Source organism: Ailuropoda melanoleuca, chromosome 1 (assembly GCF_002007445.2).
Source record: "Ailuropoda melanoleuca isolate Jingjing chromosome 1, ASM200744v2, whole genome shotgun sequence".
Taxonomy (NCBI): Eukaryota; Metazoa; Chordata; class Mammalia; order Carnivora; family Ursidae; genus Ailuropoda; species Ailuropoda melanoleuca.
Genome location: NC_048218.1, coordinates 145,418,313 through 145,433,701, shown reverse-complemented (window position 1 = coordinate 145,433,701; position 15,389 = coordinate 145,418,313). Strand labels below are relative to the sequence as shown.

The following is a 15,389-nucleotide window of genomic DNA, read 5'->3' as shown; positions in this document are numbered from 1 at the left end:
CAGTCAAGGCTGATGTCCTTGATTGAACATCACTCCGATTAGACCTATGCCAACCATAGCCTTGGGAAGCGGCAGAGTGGAGACATAAAAGTGACTTCCCTAATTTGAGTGACATTAGGTGTGGTATGAGATGATGATAGCAGGTATACTCCAAGGATTTAGAAATAATGTAAATATAGCATGATCACTTTCTGAGAGTTAAACTAGACCTTATCTTAAAACACAGGCTATCACCCAAGCCAGAACTATAATGATGGACCAAAATATTACAGGTAGGGTTGGCCAATGTCATGGAAACCACCATGACATGAGAGGTGAACAACTACAAAAACTGTTATAATTAAAGAAAAATGGATTTGAAATGACAGGAAAAGTGCTATGTATTTGTTCAGATTTTCTGCAGTATGTCTGGGAAAAGGACACCCTGACCAGCTGACATCATTTTTTCTGTGCATCCGTCAGGAGGGTCACCACAGTGGCATCAGGCCACCACCTTGAAACACCAGCTGTGACAACTGCTCTCCATGCTCTGGCTCCATGTACTTCATCCAGCCTTCAGTCTTCCACGTGTCAGCCAAAGGCAACTCCTGAGTCAGCCTTCCAGTTAACTCGGGCCAAAAATCTTGGAGTCATCCCTGATTTTTCTGTCAAACACCACATCTGAACCATTAGCAAATTATTCAAGCGCTACTTTCCAAACGCTTCCAGAATCAGCCTGTTTTCACCACCTCCCCCGCCATCACACCATCTAAACCACCAACATCTCTCATCTGTATTATTGCAAAAGGCTCTGAAATGGCCTCCTAGTTCCTCCCCTTGCCCCTCTCCTTGCAGGCTATTCTCAGCTATAACAGTAATTCTTTAAAACACAAGCCAAATCATGTCACTTCCTTGCATAAGGTTCGCCAATGGCTCCCATCTGAGTAAAAGCCAAAGTCCTCCAACGGCCTCCGTGGCCCTCCACAATCCAGGCTCATTACTTTTCTGACCTCATTTCCAGACCCTCCTTGCTGCTATTCCTCAAACACATCGGGTACACTCCCACCTCAGGGGCTTTGCTTGTGCTATTTCTTGGCCTGATACTAAGTATTTGAATGACTGGCTTCTTTAAAGCTTAGATCTAATTTCATCTCATTGAGGCCTTACTTGACCACCCTATTGAAAAGAGGAAACTACTCCCCTCACTGCACCTGCATTCTCACACCTTTCTACTGCCTTACTTTTCTTCATTAGGCGCATTACCAATTAACATATTCTATTCTTCTATAACATATTTAAGTATCTTTCATTGTTTGACCCTTCCCCCAGAATTTAAACTCCAACGAAGGCAGAGATTTCATCTGTATTGCTCACCGATGTATTGCCAATACTTAGAATGGTGACTGGTAGAGAGTTGGTAATAAATATTTGTTGAATGAATGAACAAAGTTGACTTCAAAATGTGCCTGCGTGAGCTCCTTCCTCTCTTCCCAGCCTTGTTCTCTATAAAGTGTCAAAGCTCCATTGGCTTTGAGATTCTCCTAGGTTTGCTCCCTACCCTCCTTCTCAACTCTTCTGCTGTGATCTGGTGTCCTTAGTTGTCATATGATTGCCACATTGTTATCTGCCTCCCTTTCCAATCCTTTTGAATATATTACATGACTGGACTATCTGCTTGATTTTTGATACCCATGTAATCTCTGGACCAAGCCTTCAGGATTACCCCTAATCCCCTCAGGCTAGTACTGTCCCAACCATGCCCAGCTCAGACCTCTGATGCCAAGGGCCTAAGAACCTGAAATCTCAGATTTCAGAATACTGACTTCTAAGCAAGGGCACTGTGATCCCATGGGATGTTAGATTTCTCCTGGCCAGTCAGTAAGTTGGCACTTTATATTTGTTGTTATATTTGTTGCCTAATATATAAAATATACTTGCACTGGGTTGTGTGAATTCATCACTGGACTACCGGAGAATTTTGGCTACATAAGAACAGTCTAGTATCTAGACCTTCAGAACTACAATTCAAGACCTTAATCCTGCCTATCTGTGTAGCTGACTGCTGACTGACACTACTGATGTCTCCTCTCTGCAGCTGCAATATGACAGCTGACTGCAGGTAAGAGTGTTGATGGCCAAGAATGTCACCTAGTCATGTTCTTAGCATGGGAACATGAACCTACTACATGCATATGCACATAGAGCCACCTGACCCCAAATTCCTTTGGCAGATCAGAGCACCTTCTCTCTCCACCTCTCCAGTCCCTTTGAACAGTGACCCTTTGTGGGAAAGCAGTAGAGGATGAAGGGGAAAGAGAGTGGGATGATTTACCTGATGGAAGGAGATGTGAGAATAGTTCGGATATCTGAGCAAGGTTCCTTCCCCATACATTTGCAAAGGAGAGAGAAGCACATTCACCAACAAAATTTTCTAATTTGCTAAGAGCCAGGAAGCCCAAATAGTTGGCTCCTTGATGCTGAATTTATCTTTATGTTAATACAATTTAATGAATACTCACTACGCCCCTACAAAGCAAAGTGCCTCTGGGGTGCTGTGAGACTTAGACAAATGATTGAGATACATCTATCTCAAAAAGCTTGTAACACGTGAAAGGGAACAGATCATGCCACCCCAAAATATGACTTTTTGACATAAAGATTATCTTAAGCTCATTCTTTTTAAGAAACTGCAGATATAGGAGAAGTTCTAAAAACTTAGTAGAAGTTGCCCTTTTGTAAGAGACACTTAAATATATAAGGGAAGCCTCCATATGTAGGGATTCTCCCTCTCTGTACCAGGAAGAGGAGGATGACTCAGTCTCCAGAAACTCTTATCAGTGAAGAAGGCATAGACTTAAACCGGCATAACACCCTTACTCCTGATGACTTTAACCCTTATCCTGGTGACCTCCCATAACTGCCTCCCCACCCCCAACTTCTTTTGTGCGGTGGCTTGAGAAGTTTTGGAGAGTTACTCAGTTTTCCTGGATCTCTCCCATGTGTACAGGAAGTATACCAGTTATAAACTTGTTTTGTTTTCCTCCTGTTAATCTTTTTTTTTTTCTTTTCTTTTTTTTTTTAATAGGGGGAGGGGGAGGTTCTCAGCCAAGAACCCAGAAGGGAGAGAGAACATTAATTTTCTTCCCCCACATATGGAAGGGTCTGAAAACAACAGCTTCACTGCAAGGGACAATGGGATAAGTACATGATGAAGGTTTAAAGCACAAGGAAGGGGGTCCCTGGGTGGCTCAGTCAGTTAAGTGTCTGCCTTTGGCTCAGGTCATGATCTCGGGATCCTGGGATCCAGCCTCACCAGGCTCCCTGATCAGCTGGAAGCTTCCTTCTCCCTCTCCCTCTACCTCTCACCCAGCTTGTGTGCTTTCTCTGTCAAATAAATAAATAAAATCTTGAAAGAGATAGATGAGAGATAGATAGATAGACAGACAGACAGACAGACAGACAGCACATGGAAGGCATGCAGGAACTGGAGCAAAGAGTGAGCTTCCTAAAGGAGGGACCATGAGAACCACACATGGAAACGTGGGTAGGATATGCTGAACTGGGGAAGCATTTCCAGCAGAAGGAGAGTGAGCATGAGAGAAGTCACAGTGACAGGAGGTAGTGGTCTGTGTTTGGGGAATGGCAAACAGTTTCATTGGACTGCAGTGTAAGGTCAAGTGGGTTCAAGGTGGCAGGGTGCAACGGGGGATAAGCTGGACAGGTTTGTGCTTGGTGTTACATTCTCAGGTCATAACTCAGGTCAATCGTTTCTGCTCTTCAGTCTCTCCTTATTTCAGAAGCAAGTTATCTATTTTAAAACCTGTAAGGGTCTTGAAAAAAAAAATCAAACATTTCCATGTTAAACCAATCCAATCTATTCAAATGTGTTAAGGAATGCAAACAACTAGAATTAACACTTCCCTTACATATCACACCTTTGCTGTATATGATGAAAAAGTGAGAAATCAAGTGCTCAAAATAGGTACTTTAGCATTTGTAATAAATTCTTTGCATGTGATAAGCATTCAGGGTGAGGACCCTACCCCGCCCCCCACCGCCAGGAGTCTCATAGTTTGCTTTTCTTCCTGCTGTAAAAAGAATATGGTAGTTGGGGGTTTCTGCCTTTGAAATGATACGTTTGTCTAGCCTCTGCTGCTAGCAGGATGGAGCCGCCTTTGAATACCATCAGGGCCCTTAAGAGATTACCAGATGAACAAATAAATGAACAAATGCAAGAGTCAGCCCAAGCCCTCAACTGCATGATGATGTGGCCAGTCTGGAGTGAAGTTAGATGCAAGCATTTTTTGTTCATTTTTAATGGTTGTCATAGCTGTTAAATTTCCTTCTCCCCATCCTGACACTGCTGTAGCATTCCCAGTGTGTGACAGGTGCTTAAGGGGTGATTACTGAATGAGAGAATGAATGATTGACTGTTACAACTTCAACAATTCTGTGGGAAAGAAAGTAGACACAGATTATCACATTAATTTTTCCGGTTTGGCACCTGCCCTCTTATTTACACTGGCCTCAGTGAACGGCAGCCCCGCCAGTGATGACAGTGATGTAAAGCAAGGGCGCCCGTGTGGTTCGGTCAGTTGAGCAGTTGAGTGTCTGACCCTTGATTTCAGCTCAGGTCATGATCTCATGGGCGCTGAGACTAGCTAGGGCTCTGTGCTCAGCAGGGAGTCTGCTTAGGATTCTCTCTCTCCCTCTCCCTCCCTGTCCGCTCCTCCCACTACACTCTCACTCTCGCGCTCTCTAATAAATAAATAAATCTTAAAAAAAAGAAAAAGTGATGTAAAGCTCTCTCTAGTACCTAAAATCACAGGTTCTTAAATCCAGAGAAAAAAGAACATGGAGATTACCAAATACTGGTTGGCCTCTCATTGATACAATAATCCCTTCACAGAAAATATTCACTCGGTTGTGGCATGCTTGAACTCTCACTACCTTAAAGGGAGGCCAGTCTATTTTTTTCACGGTTCAGTCAATCAAAAATTCTCCAGTGTCTTGATATGAACTTTCCTTTTTCCTAGAAGTTTGGGCAACAGTAGAGAGGGGTCCTCATACGGGCATTTGTGAATGAGACAGTCCTCATGTCTACCGTTTCACCTTCTTACGGCCCACACACTGCAGCATTCAGGCAAGTTGTGCTAAAGGAATGGTGAGGGGAGGGGAGATCCCAAGAAGACACACAGGAGAGAAAAGGTGTACATTTGCCCAGAGGAGCCTCGCCGCCTTCCCTCCATCACACCCGGGCTCTAGTTCCTCAAACCTCCACTGTGCTGCTAGGCCAAGCACTTGGACCTTTTAACTTTTTGGACTCAAACACATAGAATGCTTCCATGATTTAGGCACAGGGGATCTGTACCACTTTAGATTTTAACTTAACATCACTGTGAAATGCTGGGGATAGAAGTCGGGGGGCTAGGAAATGTGTTCCCAGCAGAACTGAATTCCAAGATAAAAATAGAAGCAACCTGATACTCTTCATGATTTCTAGACTAAGACTGCCTCACAAGCCAGGAAAAATGTAGACTAACCATCTGGCCCTTATGTTGTACTTACCCTGAGCCCAGCACTGCTCTGGTGGGCACAGACAGAAATGTACAGTATGATCCTCATTCAGAAGGCAAGTCTTCCAGAATCCTAGGAATTACCAAGCCCACATTCATTTGGGGCCCAGAGACCCAATGGGGGACACATTCAGGAAGTCAAATGTTTGTATTGAACACATCAAAATGATCCACGGGAAAAAGTTTAAATCCTATAAGAAATGGAAAATTAAGTAGGATTTATTCTTTCAAACCTCACCACAACATTAGGAAGTGGCCCTATTATTATCACTCCTGTTTTATAGATGAAGAAAATGAGGTGCAGGGAGGCAAAATAACTTGTCAAGGTCATAGAGCTAGTAATTGGTGACACTGAGATTTGAACCCCAGCTGCAGAGGTCACACTCTCATACTGTCTCTTGACCACTATGATGATTTGTTCTGGGATCAAATTAGGCCCAAGAACAAAAAAGGAAGATGAAGAGAAATATTAATGATTCTGCCTGGTTGACAGTGGCATCCGGTCAGTCTGAAAATTCAAAAAAGTGATTATTCACTTCATTATTAATCACTTCCCTTCTTGGAACTTTGTTATGCCTCTATTAGGTATTTACCATGTTTTACCTTGTGTGATGTTTCCAATACCCTGATCTCCCAAAGCAAAGTTCTGACCATTTTACTGAGATCAAGGGCCCTTCCTGGGCAGAATACACTCCAGGAGAGGGAACATCTGAAGAGAGCATCTTCCTCCTCCCCTACAATTGCTTTGTAACCTGACTTTTTCATCTACTTGAAATTAAAACTTACAATTGGTTGGCCTTCAAATTTTAGCAATTCATTTTATTTTTATTTTTTTATTTTTTTAAAATATTTTATTTATTTATTTGACAGAGAGAGAGAGACAGCCAGCGAGAGAGGGAACACAAGCAGGGGGAGTGGGAGAGGAAGAAGCAGGCTCCCAGTGGAGCAGGGAGCCCGATGCGGGGCTCGATCCCAGGACCCTGGGATCAGGCCTTAAGCCGAAGGCAGACGCTTAATGACTGAACCAACCAGGCACCCCTTCATTTTATTTTTAAAACAAGGAGCTCTCAAGAGAAAGGAGTACGATTCCCCCCTTGAAAATCTACAGCAAAAGATATGGGGTTTCATCCTTGTTTGATATGCCAATTACTTTTCAGCAGTATTTGAAAAATATTAAAAAGCTTAAAAGAGGAAGCAAGAAAATCTGTATTCAAAACCCAAAACCTGGCCTGTTACAATGTCCCTGGGTGGTCCATATTTGCATTGGGAGACTTAGTTTGGCATTTTAACTTCTGTAAATAGATTCTCACTTTCCTCTGTGCCTGAAAGCCCTCAAAGAGGGAAGATCCCCTTTCCAAATCAGCGGTAACCTATACCCTCTGAAAGTGAACAAAGTCACACTTCTCAAGGAAACAGGCAGAGGAGTTTTTTTGTTATTCTTTCTTCCACAAAATACACACCAATTCCCACAACCCCTTGCTAGCTTGATACTAGCAGGGCAGATGGTGAAACAGGAGCCCTGTTGTCATTTTAAAAGGGGACACTGTCCAAACACACATTCTCCCACAGAGCCTGCTAACTTTCCAGCCACCCAAACCCACCAACTGCTGAAGTTCCACAAGCTGATTCTGAGACACGATCGTATGGTCATCCCCCAAGAATGGGCTCACCGTAACACTCAACAACTAGATAAACTTGTAAAAGCTTCCCTATGTGCATGACAGAACCTAAAATACTTTTAACAGGAGAAGACTTCATTCCATTTCAATTCCTAAAATCTTCAGCTTGTTACACAAAGAGATGGGTACTATTTCAGGTCAGGGTAGACCATCTAGCCTGTATTTTAAAAGGGAAACTGTGTGCAAAGGATATAAAATATTGTGTCATCATCTACTCATTAGAGCTATTTAAAATCTATACATTACTCTTGGCTTCACTCTAGACATGAGTATAAAATAGAAATCTGACAAATGAATCAAATCTCCCTTCCTTCCACCAGAAAGAAACCAAAGAAAACAAACCTCCCACCAAAGAAATCAAACCAAACATCAAAAGAATTAGCCCAGGGGGCTCATAAAAGAAACACAAGACTCAAACCATCCTGCCTGTCATTTCTAGAATGAAAAGTGGTCCTTCTCAAGACTCCCCTGCTCACAGCAGAAATGTTCCATGCGATCCTAATTCAGGAAGGCAAGGATTCCAGAATTCTAGGCATTACCAAGCTTACATTCAAATTGGGCCCAGACGTGCCATGGAAACTACATTTCAGGAAGTGAATGTTTTTATTAAACACATTAAAATGATCCAAAGGGAAAGAATTAAATCTTATAATAAAAGGAAAATTAAGTGGGATTTATTCTGGCTAGTATTTCAGGTCAACATAGCTTGCTGAGCACCTACCACAGGTAAGACTCTCCGCTGAAAGATGCAAGGACATCTCGGGGAGCCTGGAGTCTAGAAGGGGAAAAAGGCATTCACATAACTCAGGATAAAAAAAAAAAATTTAAAGAGCATACCTCCGGTTCAAAGGAAGGCAAGATCACACACATCCCTAAGGAGAGAAGGCTAGAGAATGATATACTTGATGTTGGATAATAAAACCATCTTCCACACCCTGAGTGGGTACCATGTATTTAAACCTTGTTCTCTCATTATCTGCAATCTTTACAGTAACTTTGCAAGCCAGGTAGCATTATCCCCCGTTTTACAGATGAAGAAACTGAGGTTCCCATAGCTTCAGTGAGATATCTAGCTTCTTCTTTCCTTTGTCTTACACTGCCTCTTAGATGTTGTACTCTTTTACGTTGTCAAAGACCAAACAAAGAAATGGGCTTAAATTACAGCAGGAAAGATTTTGATAGGAAAACAGACTGTCTATTGACATTCTGGGAAGGAGGGTTCATTGTCACGGGAGCTGTCCTGTGCACTGTCGCGTGTTCAGCGGCAGCCCTGACCACCACCTGCTAGATGCCTGTGGCCACCCTCTCTCCCCAGGTGCCATAACCAAAACTGTCTCTGGACTTTGCCAAATGTCCCTAGGGCGGACAATCACCCTTGACTGAGAACCGCTGATCTAAAAGCACACTAGAGGGGCAACTGGATGGCGCAGTCAGTTGAAGGTCTGACTCTTGGTTTCGGCTCAGGTCGCAATCTCACGGTCCTGAGATTAAGCCATGCCTCGGGCTCCAGGCTCAGTGTGGAGTAGGCTTGAGATTCTCTCTCCCTTTCCTTCTGCTGCTGCCCCTCCCACTCATGCGCTCTCTCTCTCGCTCTCTCTCTGAAATGAATAAATCTTAAAAAAACAAAATTCTTAAGAAAGTAAAAACACACTAGAGTAAGTCAATCTCTTCTATAAATCACTAAATCGAGGAAAGACAGCTAACCACACAGTCACCTGCCTGAGGGCAGGAAATGGAACCATCAGCTCTGCAGGTCCTTCCAGTCCTGCCCACTTTGAGTCTGAGCCACACAGACAGAAGGCCGTGGACCCAACTCCGGGCCACTGCCCACAGATGACCCACAAGCAACAACACTTGTGCTAGATACATGCACGCTCTGATAACCGGCATTGCGTGCCCCTGGTGCCCATCAAGGCTTTCTAAAGACCACGCAGGCACGAGAAGAGCTAACGACATTTTAATTTCCAGATCTGAAGCTTCTGTCTGATTTCCTTCCAAAAACTGACCCTGCCAGAGAATGCGCCTATGGTTTAGAATCATTCAGGGCCTCTTTTCCCACCTCCATTTTTGCAAAAGCCGTTCCTCCCCATTACCAGACCAAATACAGTGCCACTTGATGCCCCAAATCTGCCTGCGACGCTTGACCACAAGGTATAAAAATACCCTTCTGTTGAGGAGCTTCTTCAGGTACTTTTTATATAGTGGTTGGTATAGTATTTAGATTTTAATTGGATTCAAAGAATGACATCATCGTTTTATTTTTAAACATCCAAGTTTACAATACTCTGGAAATCACATTCACTGTGATTCTTTAAATTTACGATGAAAACTGTCAGATGCCAACTGAAAACGTGTGTAAGACAGCAGCAGAATTTTAAAAAATTCTTTAGAGGTTATGGGAGAAAAAAACCTTGAAGCATAATAAAGCACGCTGGTATGCATTCTCAGGCAGATCTGTTGATCGAGTGCAGTCATTCCCCACAGTCCCGGAGACTCATTACTTTTATTATAAAGAATGCCCTTGACTCTAACATAAATTTCTGCTTTATGTGTTTGCCACACTGATGGCATTAGCTGGTCTGTGCTCCAAAATGAAAACAATGGGTGGTTCTCTAGGAGTATAGCAACGATATGGGTGAGCATAGAAATGTCAGGGATTAAGTAATATTTTAGAAGCAAGAGCAGCTGCCTGTGAGGATCTCAGGATGGATATGAATCCCAAATGAAAGGACACATAGGCTGTCTGGTAAGCAGAGGTCCTCCGAGGATTTAGTACCAAGTTAGTGTTCCGGATCATGGCACAGTCACTGTATCAGGGAAGCCCCAGAACGCTGAGCAGCTTCGAATTCAGCTCTGAGACAAATTCATCTTTGCAATGAACGAAGCCTTGGCTAATGCCTACTCCAGTAAAGTCAACTTTCTGGGCCCTCTTAGTTGTGAACTGCTATGCATTTAGTGTTCAGCAAGATATCTAGTGACCCTTGAGAATCAAATGTAGGGGGCTTTACCAAACCTCAAGGGAAAGCAGGGCTTGCCTATCCTCCACCATGCTGAGAGAGGTCTAATTTTTCTTGTTTCCCTTTGATAATACAGTTAGGCTTTTCGCATCAGCATGTGAGCATGTTCCTGAGGGACTCTCCGTTCCGCCACAATGAAAAGCTACACTAAAGGATACTTTTTGGCATCCCACACAGAAAAACAATGAGATATGATGGGAACAGAATAAACGAACTTTGGAATCTTGCCAACCTGCATTTGAAATCCAGCCTTCCCACTAAACTGGCTTCATGTGGCCTTGACCAAGGGGCTTCATGTTTCCAAGCACCAGATTCCTTGTTTGTCAAATGAAGATAAAAATGTCAACATTACAGGAATCTTAGAATGATTTGATGAACCTGACTGTATAAACAGGCTAAGTACCCAATGAATGGCAAGCAGAGCTAAGGATGCCTGCCACGCTTGGAGATCTTACTTGGTTGCAGCATGCATTAGCCTAAGTTACACCTGCATCGGGGCACCCCCAGTGTGCCTCAGTAGTGAAATGTCAACAATGCTCTGAAACTGTGAACAGTTTTTCTTGGCTGGTGCTCACAGGATAGTTTTGCCCTGTTTTCAACATATTTCAGCAGGGTGACCTGAGCTCCCCCCCCTTTTCCTAAACAGTGCACTGTGAACCAGCGGTTCTTAATCTCTTTTTAGTCACAAATACCCTTCTTCCCTCCAGAAAGCTGCATTTATGTACATATGCATGAAGTTTCACATCAAGGTTATCAGGCTCAATGACCACCTGAACACCATCATGTGCCTGCCCTCCACAATGCCTACAATTCCTATTTAAGAGGCCTCCTCTGAACAAAGAATCAGGACATGCCTTTGTGAACACGTGGGCGCCTCAGGGTTTGCACCTGGACGGACAGTGGTGTCTATGATACAATGCAAGCTTCACCCTCACACTCTGGTCCCAGGCTTCCTGTAGAGAGGAAGCAAAGAAAATCAGTCCAGGATATCTATGAAAAGTTCCTAGTCAATAATACTTTTTACATGGACCTGGGCGAAGGTTTATAAATTAAAATTAAAATTTTAAATGAGCTAACATAAGAAAAGAGATTAATAATCCCTATATGAAAATTAACCAATATAATTGTTCAGTAGATTCAGACTGCCCAGGGTTCAAATCCTGACTCTTAATTTAGTAGCTGAGCAATTTCCAAAAAGTTACTTAATATCATTGTGTCTTAGTTTCCTCATCTGTCAAATAGGATTAAAAATATATAACTCATAAGATTTTTGTGAGGATTAAATAACTTAATACATAGAGAAGCAATTTAAAATCCAATGGCTGGTCAAGCGCTCAACACATTTTAGTAAATGTGTTTGGTAATGCAATAAATTCAGTAAATGTATTGAGCACTGGTAAATTGCTCGATATATTATCAACCTTTGTTTTACGTGGTAGAGCAAAGTGTAAACAGAACAAAGTGATGAATATCCTTAAGTTTGTAAAGGACCTTTTCATTTGAGGCTAGGTTAAGTGACAGAAAGAAGCAGGGTGATGGGGAAGAATGAGTAGCCCATTCAGTTGACTACCTTTGAGTGAAGCCTGTGCTCAGTCTGTGTTGAGAGACATAGTTTGAAGACTTGGTGTATATTTTACGAGACCGGACAGGGCAGCACCCAGGATGGATCCCTAAGAATTACTTGACTCAGTGCTGGAGTCAAGAGAAAGGCTTATTTATTAAACATAGACTTGGGAAAAAGTGTTTGGGGAAGTGGAAGGGCTGGCAAGTCAGTTAATAGAGCCCCCTCTTAGACATAAAACATGATGGCAAAAATGCTGTGTGACTTCTTCCTACCATCTCAAAAGTTTGTCAGATACTAGGGACCAGGGACCACCATTGTAAGAACTGCCCCACTTTCCTGCAGCTTGAGTTTATTTTCTCTGTCCATATCAGTAACAGTGATTACACCTAATGATGATAGATCTCAAACACCAAAGAGCTTCAGGACATGTTTCAGTAGAAGAGAAAAGGCTGGGTGTGTGGAGGAGCTGAGCCCTGCCTCTGCTCTCAAACACTGGGTAGCAGGCGCTGCAGCATCCTTGAAGTCTAAGGGGAGGGTAGCAGGTGCATCAGTATCTGGGGCCCAAGACAAGGAAGAAAAAGAGAGACACAGGAGATGTTCTGGGCCAAACACTGCGCCCAGAGCTGGATAGGCTGGAAAGAGCCTACACTGGACACCCAAACATATTGTACTAACTTCCTAAGGATGATGCTGCAAGATTTTTCAGAAAAATGGCTCCTCAGAGCTCAAGAAACGTTGACAAGTTGGTTCCTATGAAGAGAACATGTGATGACTGCGTGGTAGCAGTGTCTGAGTATATTTTATTGAGAAACGTGGTCAAAAGAGCAGAGTTTGGGTCCTTGTTTATCACACCCAAACTTTTGGAGAAAACTTGGCATTTTAAACAATCAGAGGAAGTATTAATCTCATTCCCACTAGCACCCTCAGGATGCAACTTGCCCCGAATTCTCCATGTCAAATGCACTAACAGTGGTTGTCTTTCACTCTAATTTTCACAGTGAAAATATGTACATAGACAGTCACCACATCTGCGCTAATATTAGCCATATGATGTCTTATGCAGTTAGCCATGTCTTACCGTCAGCTATGCTTTCTGCTAATCTGGAATATTTGGAAGCAATTTTTCACAACCCTGAACTGCAATAAGTCTACAGAGCACACTTGAAAGGCATTCCAGGCAAGAAAATGGCTGGCTACTTGTTCTTGCCCCTTACCTAGATGTGGTAGAGGCCAGAATACAAAATATATTCCATCTTCTGCATTTTGTTGAGTCTCCGATCTCCTAAGTAATTTCCTGTCCTGATCCTGGGTTTCTGCTTAGCCTTATTAATCGAGATACAAGTCATGAGACTCCCACACTCAGTTCCCATCAGTGCTGCCAGGATCACTGCCCTTATGATGACGACGCACAGATTCATAAGGCCAGAGCAATTCCAGAGTGGGAGTGGGGGAAGGAGAGCCACGCGGCTGGGAAAGTGTTTACGAAAACACATCCCCCGACCACACTTTTTTGCAGCAGTGAGAGAAACTGGCATCATCTTGCGTGAGTGTTTAATTAATGCCCTGCTGGAAGTACATTCGCTCCCTCCGACTTGGCGGGTAGCAACAGCATCTAAGAGCTTTGCAGACAGCGGAAAATGTAATCAAACAGCATCCTTTCCTTTCCCTCCGCAGCTCCCCCTCCCCCAGGGACCGTCAGCTGGTGGCCCAGAGGGGTGCGGATCTCACCGCCGCTAGCCTTCTGCAGCCCAGGACAAGACCGAGGCGGGGCGCACTGGGATGCCCCTCCCAGCCCGCAAGGTGGGCGACAAGGTGATGACACCACGACCCTCCTCCTCTGCTCTCGCCTCTGGGCTCTCTACCCGGGGAGCTGAAGCAGGGGGCTGCCGCTGGGGGGCTCTGGCCGCCTTTGGGCGCAGCGGAGCACCCAGGAGCCTGGGGCTGGAGGTGAGGCTAGGGTCCGGCTGCGAATGCGGCGGCCCGAACTAGTGCCCGGCTGCCAGCGCAGACGACCCTGGGGCGGGGAGGGTCGAGGAGGGGCGCGGAAGTGGCGGCCGGGCGAGCGCGACACCCCCCCCCCTTCTGTTTACCTGGACGCGCTCGGCGGCGGCGGAACTGGGCTCCTGGAGCGAGCTCGGCGGCTGCTCCCGGGGGGTGCTGCGGGGTCGAGGCTCGAGCCGCTCCCGAGGGCGGCGGGCCCGGCGCGCGCAGGATGTGCTGTCTCACGCTGCGCCGGCCGCTTGGCTCGCGCTCCTCGGGGACCCAGCACTTCCTCTCTCTCCGCGAGCCTGACACTGACAGCTCCCTCGGATCGCCCAGGCTGCGGGGCTTGCCCCGCCCCCGGCCCACGCCCTCCACGCCTCACGCCCGGCGCCCCTCCCGCGGGAGGGCCCTCCGCTCGCCCTCTCTTACGGCTCTCGCTGGGCGGGGGTGGCGCCGGCCCAAGGGCTGTGGCAGGCAGAACACCTGGGGAGGTCAATCCGTCTATCCCGTGCAATGGGCAGGACTCAGCTAAGTTGCTCCAAACAGAAGAGCTTCAGTATTTTGGGAGCTGCTGCTGACCCACTGACATTGAACAACTTTCACTCCCAGACAACTACTTTCAGGACATTTACGTAGAAATAGAGAAAGCTCAGATCCATCCGCTACACACAAAGACACAGTCTGATTTATTCCCCATTTTTTTCCCAGAAGAAAAAGATATAGGTATACCTTGCTTTCACAACATTGCTTCTTAGAATCCTAGCGTTTAAAAATCTGGGTAACCATTCTTGAACTCTCCCAAAGCTTACTATAACAGCTAAGTTTTAAGACCCAGAAATGGAGTTTGGGATTCTAATCAATGCGGGTTTGGCACCATTTTGTAGGTAAGTTTTTCACTGTGCTGCTTGAATATCTGTGGGATCGTTGTCCACATTAGCATGGAAGTTACTGGAGGACAAGGGCTGTGTCTTATTCACTGCTGTATCCCCAGTACCTGTAACAGTGTTTGATGGATAATAGATGCTCAGTAACTATTTATGAACTTATTTAATTGACAACTACTGCAGTAATTTCAAAATAAATATAGATGTGATTGTAAATATTATGCCATACCTCTTTATAAAATGGCCACCCTTTTTCCAATTTTGCCTGCCCAGCAAATTATTATGACCCTAAATATGACTAAAAGAGAGACAAGTGGAATGTCTTTAGATAGAAGGAATTCAAGATATTTCAGAGAAAAGAATAATGAAACAAATACTTGTCACTGCCATGTATTGGATACTTAGTAGATGTCAAACTCTACATACATTTTTCTGTTAAATTTTTCATTAGCACTGTGTAGTAGATAAAATGTCATCCCCACAGTTAAGGGAATGGGTCTCAAAGAAGTTAACCAGCTTGCCCAAATTCCCCAGCTACTGAATGATCTAGCTGAGATTGGAATCCCTATCCACCTGAGCTCACTGCTGGTACATTACCAACTGCTATTACTGTCTTCCCAATAGGGGAGTTGCTGTGTGCCCACTACCTGCAAAGCACTGTGCTAGGAACTTCAGGTGGTACAAACATGAGGAGAATATAATCCCTT

At 44.5% G+C, this 15,389-nt stretch overlaps 1 protein-coding gene across 2 annotated transcripts in view; it reads right to left on the bottom strand.

Moving 5' to 3' along the window:
• Nucleotides 1-14,108, bottom strand: part of DYNC1I1 (dynein cytoplasmic 1 intermediate chain 1) — a 293,984-nt gene extending 279,876 nt beyond the window's left edge. For both annotated transcript variants that reach the window (XM_034667979.1, XM_034667985.1), the window contains exon 1: nt 13,906-14,108. The gene's annotated coding sequence lies outside the window, so the exon portion shown is untranslated. The remainder of the gene's footprint in view (nt 1-13,905) is intronic.
• Nucleotides 14,109-15,389: the final 1,281 nt, after the last annotated feature.